The sequence below is a fragment of the Budorcas taxicolor genome, chromosome 21 (assembly GCF_023091745.1).
Source record: "Budorcas taxicolor isolate Tak-1 chromosome 21, Takin1.1, whole genome shotgun sequence".
NCBI classification, from domain to species: domain Eukaryota; kingdom Metazoa; phylum Chordata; class Mammalia; order Artiodactyla; family Bovidae; genus Budorcas; species Budorcas taxicolor.
Genome location: NC_068930.1, coordinates 28,569,010 through 28,576,500, shown reverse-complemented (window position 1 = coordinate 28,576,500; position 7,491 = coordinate 28,569,010). Strand labels below are relative to the sequence as shown.

Sequence of the window (7,491 nt, the reverse complement as noted above, 5' to 3'; positions counted from 1 at the left end):
CACACCTGCTGGCCCAGGGGGAGCAAAGGGGGTCACACACCTCTGAGCCCCTGTGCCCTCCACACCCCGCCCAGTCATAACTGCAGACGACCGGGCCAGCAGACATTTCAGGAGGGCAGACTTGCTTATCTGCCCCCACTGCTCTTACTTCCCTGTCCTTTTGCATCCCCCCACCCCTGCTTCTGGGCTTCCCTTGGGCCTCCCTTGGAGCTCAGCGGGTAAAGAATCTGCCTGCGATGCAGGAGACCTGGGTTCGGTCTCCTGGGAAAGGCTACCCAGTCCAGTGTTCTGGCCTGGAGAATTTCATCGACTGTATAGCCCATGGGGTCGCCAAGAGTTAGACATGACTGAGCGACTTTCATTTCCTTCATCCTTGCTCCTGGTCCAGCCTGTCCAGCTGGCCCTCGTGTTTGGGCCCGGGGGACACTGGTGACATCTGGGGACATTTTCAGTTGCATTTATGAATGCTGCAAGATATTAAATGCCAACAACACCAAGGCTGAGAAATCCCACTTTAAGACTCTTCATCTTTTGGAGGTCATTGCTTGAGTATCCAATGGAGTCCATGGATTTCTTTCTCCCTGGGGAAGCATGCAGAAGCCCCAGTTTTGTTTCACAGTGGGCAAGGTAGTGTGACTGGGCTCTCTCCGAGGCTATTTTGTTCCCCAAACCTTCTCACTTCTTGTAATCAGAGCACACCCGGGAATGAGTCTTCCCTGACATCTCTCCACTACTCAGGTTGGTGTGGACCCGCACACACCCCGCACGCTGCCTGTGCCCAGTGGCCGCTGAATAGACTCTGGTCTCGAGCAGGGGCAGGCAACAGGCTTCCTGGGGACTGATTCATCTCAGGGGAAAGCTGAGGGTTGCAGGGGCCATGGAAAAGTCGGTAATGATCTGAAGACACCACAGGAAGATGGCTCATGCTCAGCTCCAGCTTTTTGAAATCTTGAACCATTTAGTTTATGCCAATAACAGTTTCACCTAAAAAGGGCCCAATCAGAGACTTCCCTGGTGGTCCAGCGGTTAACACTCTGCCTTCCAATGCAGGGACAGTGGGTTCAATCCCTGGTTGGGGAACTAAGATCACCGCATGCCTCGAGGTGTGGCCCCCAAATTTTGTTTAAAAAAGCCCACTCAACTGCTGAAAAACTTTTAAGGCTATAGAACCAAATTATCACTGATGTTTGGGGTCACCGTGACCTTGTGATTTGTTTTAATAATAAGAAATACATTTTTGGTCTTTGCCCCTGGTCCTGGCACAGAGCTCCTAAAACTCTGGCAATTACCGAAGTGGGGAGAGCAGTCAAGGTGTCTCTTGTTAGGTGAATGAGGTGGCTTTTCGGAGAGTGCCTCCTTTCCAAAGGGGGGCGCTGCTTGCCAGGGCAACTAAGCACATGGTTAAGGATTGGAATTTCCGGTCCCTCCTCTGCCCCGCTCCTCCCCTGACCATGTCTGGGAAAGCCAAAAGGGCTTCTGGTTGAAGCGATCACCAACAGCCACTGATTTAATCAATTGTGCTTGTGTGATGACTCCTCCATAAAAATCCCCAAACAGGGTCTGGACAGCTTCTGGGTTGAGGAACACATGCAGATTTGGGGAAAGTGAGGCTCGGAGAACGTGAAGTTCCGTGCCTCCCCCACACACACCCTGTCCTATGTATCCCCCTCCATCTGCTGTTCCTGAGTTTATTACCTTTTACAATAAGGCTGTGATCTACTAGGCAACATGTTTCTCTGAGTTCCGCGACCACTCCAAAAATTAATAGAACCCAAAGTCATTAGAACCTCGGAACGGGTAGCCAGCGGGTCAGAGCGCAGGTGACAATCTGGGCTTGCAAATGATGGCTGGAGTGGGGGGAGAGTCTTGTAGGGCTGGGCCTTTAACCTGTGGGGTCTGGAACTACCCCCAGATAGGCAGGGTCCACACTGAGTTAGGTTGCAGGACCCCCAGCTGTTGTCACAGAAGTGCTGGGTGATGCCGGGGAAACAACACATGCATGTTGGAACTGGAAGAAGCCTCGTCACTTACTAGTAGAACTCGATCTTTCCTGGTGGCCATAACCAATGTCTTTATGCCTGATGTTTATTTCAAAGTCAGAAGATTTAAAGAAGATATGTGTGGTGAAGGATTTAACTGGACTTGGAAAGGCTCTTCTTTCTCCTTTGTGAGCGTGGCCATTCCATTATCATATGAGCAATGATGATACATGACTGAATATTCACATCACCAGTGAGAACTTCCCGAGTGCCAGACTCTAAGTGAAGTACTTTAGAATAACCCAGTGATGTAATGAGTTGTTTCCCAGACGGTTCAGCAGAAAAGAACCCGCCAGCCAGTGTAGATTGTGAAATGCAGGAGACCTGGGTTCAGTCCCTGGGTGGGGAAGATCCCCTGGAGGTGGAAATGGTAATCCATTTCCGTATTCTTGCCTGAAAAATTCCACGGATAGAGGATCTTGGGTGCTACAGGCCACAGGGCTGCAAAGAGTTGGACACGAATGAGCACCTGAACATGCACACAGTCGTGCAAATACTGCTGGTTTCTCTGTTTGACAAATGGTGAGACATCATCACTGTTGTTGTTCAGTCATCCGATTTTGTCTGATTCTTTGTGACCCCATGGACTATACACTCCAAGGAATTGTCTAGGCCAGAATACTGGAGTGGGTAGTGTTTCCCTTCTCCAGGGGATTTTTCTGATTCCCCACATATTCTAAGAGTCAACTTGAGAATTCTTGTTTTTTATTTCATTTCAAATAGCCTTTGCGTATCTGAAAGGACAGTGTAGGTACTTTCGAGATGTATTCTGCAAAACAAAGCCCTTTTGGCAAATGTGGTCATGATCTCCACGTCGGCATTGCTGTGGTAAGTGTCACATCTCAGCCAGAAGCCAGATCCTAAGCCCTTCCTCTGGCAGAAACAAAGTCACAAAATAAGCCAAGCAAGGGAGCTGGAAAAACAAACCACACCAACAACCAGAAACTCATCCCTCATGAGACAAAGCTAGAGAAAAAGCCAACATCCGTGTGGCCCCAAAACCCTCTTGGCAACGAATGTCCAGTAAGGAAGAGACGAAACATATCAAGTTCTAAGGAGAGGCAATGCCCATGGCCAGTGTGGTTTAGCAACGGCCTGACTGCTCAGATGTAGACACACACCAATGTAAACCCTCTGCAGACGGCAGTGATGGTCATCACCATAGTAAGTGTTTAGTCTGGTGACAACCTGCCCTGGGCACCACATAAGGGAGCAGACCTGATTCTCTTCCTCTGCCCCCACACCATTCACTCATGAAGGCAGCTCAGGTGCTATCGAGCCCTGCCTGCCTGTCTGGCTCGTCCATGAGCTGTGACCACCTCCAGGGAAGGACTCCACCTTCTCTTCTCTCTGCACCATGAACCTGCACTAGGGGGCCTTCAGAACCTCAGGAGACTCACCCCACCCACACTATAGCCAGAACCCTCCCCAGGCATTAAAACAGCTGTGGAGTCACTTTAGCCTAAGCCCTGGTTACGGATCCCTGCAACCTACTACAGCCTCTACAGCGTGAATGATCAGGTCCTTTATACACAGATTCCTGGCTGTGAGATTCGAGCTTTGGATTCATTGTCAGCTCTGTCCCTCCCGTGGCAGCCAGGTGGGCCGCGATGCAGACAAAGGAGCTCATGCGCTGAGTTTCAAGGGAGGCATTGAAAGGACAGCGATGGAGGCAACCTGTTGCAAACTGAGGGAGGGTCCCTACGTGTCTCAGAAAAGGCCTCTGGTGTGCAGGTGTGGAGGAGGGCTCCCACGGTGCAAAGGAAAGAGAGGTACTCAGGGGCAAAGGCTCATGGCCTCTCCTGTAGCAGCTCCACTTGGTAGCTCGTGAACAGTGGACAGCCAATGTGGTCACATGAGTGTGACTCTTATTCCCTCACAAAGCAAGAGAAAGGGGGCAGGGTATGGGAGAACCCGGAGGGTGTGGTGGGGCGGATGAAGGGAGGTGTCCTTCCTCTCTTCAGTGCAAATTGCTTTTGTGAGTCTCAGAGCTTCCAGACGGCAGTTACCAAGTCAGGTCCCCACAGTATCCAGTGTGGGCTGGGTGCCTTAGCCCCTGTCACATGGACAAGCCACACCATATGGCTTCCCTGGGTTCTAACAGCAGGATCTGGGGAGTTTGTCTAGGTGCACACTTCCTTGCTGTAGCTGTGTTACCTGTTACCCGCTTCTCTGAGCCCCAGTTTTGTCCTCTAGAAAAAAGACATCGATTGCTACCTTAGCAGGTTGCCACCTTAATCCTGTGAAGACTAATTAGGGGAATCCTACAATTAATAGCTGGCCTTAAGAGATATCAATGAATAGCTGGCCTTAAGAGATACTGGGCTGCTCGGCGCGACCCAGCTCGCTCGGATCTGCTTGAGAGAATCCACCGCCATCCGCCACCATGGTGAACTTCACAGTAGACCAGATCCGGGCCATCATGGACAAGAAGGCCAACGTCCGGAACATGTCTGTCATCGCCCACGTGGACCATGGCAAGTCCACTCTGACAGACTCCCTGGTGTGTAAGGTGGGTATCATCGCCTCTGCCCGGGCTGGGGAGACCCGCTTCACTGACACCCGGAAGGACGAGCAGGAGCGTTGCATCACCATCAAGTCAACGGCCATCTCCCTTTTCTACGAGCTTTCAGAGAACGACTTGAATTTCATCAAGCAGAGCAAGGATGGCTCTGGCTTCCTCATCAACCTCATTGATTCCCCTGGGCACGTCGACTTTTCCTCAGAGGTGACAGCCGCACTCCGTGTCACTGACGGTGCCTTGGTGGTGGTGGACTGTGTGTCTGGTGTGTGTGTGCAGACAGAGACGGTGCTGCGCCAGGCCATCGCTGAGCACATCAAGCCAGTGCTGATGATGAACAAGATGGACCGGGCCCTGCTTGAGCTGCAGCTGGAGCCTGAGGAGCTCTACCAAACCTTCCAGCGTATCGTGGAGAATGTCAATGTCGTTATCTCTACCTACGGCGAGGGCGAGAGCGGCCCCATGGGCAACATCATGATTGACCCCATCCTTGGTACTGTTGGCTTTGGATCTGGTCTCCATGGTCGGGCCTTTACCCTGAAGCAGTTTGCAGAGATGTATGTGGCCAAGTTTGCCGCCAAGGGCGAGGGACAGCTAGGGCCTGCTGAGCGGGCCAAGAAGGTGGAGGACATGATGAAAAAGCTGTGGGGAGACCGGTGCTTTGATCCAGCCACTGGCAAGTTCAGCAAGTCAGCCAATAGCCCTGATGGCAAGAAGCTGCCACGGACGTTCTGCCAGCTCATCCTGGACCCAGTCTTCAAGGTGTTTGATGCAATCATGAACTTCAAGAAAGAGGAGACGGCAAAACTAATTGAAAAACTGGACATCAAGTTGGACAGTGAAGATAAGGACAAGGAGGGCAAACCACTTCTGAAGGCTGTGATGCGCCGCTGGCTGCCTGCTGGGGACGCCCTGCTGCAGATGATCACCATCCACCTGCCTTCCCCTGGGACAGCCCAGAAGTACCGCTGTGAGCTCCTGTATGAGGGTCCCCCAGACGATGAGGCAGCCATGGGCATTAAAAGCTGTGATCCCAAAGGCCCTCTCATGATGGACATTTCCAAAATGGTGCCGACCTCTGACAAAGGTCGGTTCTATGCCTTCGGCCGGGTCTTCTCAGGGCTGGTGTCTACTGGCCTGAAGGTCCGCATCATGGGACCCAACTATACTCCTGGGAAGAAGGAGGACCTGTACCTGAAGCCGATCCAGAGGACAATCCTGATGATGGGCCGTTACGTGGAGCCCATCGAGGATGTGCCTTGTGGCAACACTGTGGGTCTGGTGGGCGTGGACCAGTTCCTGGTGAAGACTGGCACCATCACCACCTTCGAGCATGCCCACAACATGCGGGTGATGAAGTTCAGCGTGAGCCCTGTTGTCAGGGTCGCTGTGGAGGCCAAGAACCCGGCCGACCTGCCCAAGCTGGTGGAAGGTCTGAAGCGGCTGGCCAAGTCGGACCCCATGGTGCAGTGCATCATCGAGGAGTCCGGGGAGCACATTATCGCGGGGGCTGGGGAGCTGCACTTGGAGATCTGCCTCAAGGACCTGGAGGAGGATCCTGCTTGCATCCCCATCAAGAAATCTGACCCAGTTGTCTCGTACCGGGAGACTGTCAGTGAGGAGTCGAACGTGCTCTGCCTGTCCAAGTCCCCCAACAAGCACAATAGGCTTTACATGAAGGCGCGGCCCTTCCCTGATGGCCGGGCTGAGGACATCGACAAGGGCGAGGTGTCCGCACGCCAGGAGCTCAAGCAGCGGGCCCGCTACCTGGCTGAGAAGTACGAGTGGGACATGGCTGAGGCCCGTAAGATCTGGTGCTTCGGCCCTGATGGCACGGGCCCCAACATCCTCACGGACATCACCAAGGGTGTACAGTACCTCAGCGAAATCAAGGACAGTGTGGTGGCTGGCTTCCAGTGGGCCACCAAGGAGGGGGCGCTGTGCGAGGAGAATATGCGGGGCATGCGCTTTGACGTCCATGATGTGACACTTGCACGCTGATGCCATCCACCGTGGGGGTGGCCAGATCATCCCCACAGCTTGGCGCTGCCTGTATGCCAGTGTGCTGACTGCCCAGCCCCGGCTCATGGAGCCCATCTATCTTGTGGAGATCCAGTGTCCGGAACAAGTGGTTGGTGGTATCTACGGTGTCCTGAACAGAAAGCGGGACCACGTCTTTGAGGAGACCCAGGTGGCCGGCACTCCCATGTTTGTTGTGAAGGCCTACCTCCCTGTCAATGAGTCCTTTGGCTTCACCGCTGACCTGAGGTCCAACACGGGTGGCCAGGCCTTCCCCCAGTGTGTGTTCGACCACTGGCAGATCCTGCCCGGTGACCCCTTTGACAACACCAGCCGCCCCAGTCAGGTGGTGGCGGAGACACGCAAGCGCAAAGGCCTGAAGGAAGGGATCCCAGCCTTGGACAACTTCCTGGACAAGTTGTAGGCGGCCTCTGCTTAGCCTGCCACTGGGTGGGACTTGGCGCGGCCCCTGCGCCCAGGGACAAGTGACCACAGCAACAAGCCCCCACATTCTCCACAACACCTCGAGGCTGTCCAGACCCAGTAATGCTCTGCCTGACAGGTTTCTGGGGCCCACTTCGTGCCATCACTCAACATGAACACTTGATGCTGTTTCTTTCGATATTTCTTTCCAGATTTTAGGGGCAACAAGTGCCCTCGGAGCAGGGACTTATCTGGCCGGTGGGAATGGGGGAGGGGATGGGACAACCAATACTTTTTTGTTGAGAGGGAAACTTAATGTCAAGAAGTTAAAAATAAACGCATTAAGAGGTTTATTTGGGTAAATGGCCCCTAGTGGATTTTCCTCCAGAAGGGGCAAGAAACAAGCGGGTAGATGTTCTCTTTGGACAGAAGCTAGAAGGCAGGAAACCCCGCCTGCACAGTGTCACTGAGCACCTCCAGCTGTATTAG

General features: G+C 53.3%; 1 pseudogene; it reads left to right on the top strand.

Annotated features, from left to right (window-relative positions):
• The first annotated feature begins 4,373 nt into the window (after positions 1-4,373).
• Positions 4,374-7,275, top strand: LOC128066752 (elongation factor 2-like; annotated as a pseudogene).
• The last annotated feature ends 216 nt before the right edge of the window (positions 7,276-7,491 follow it).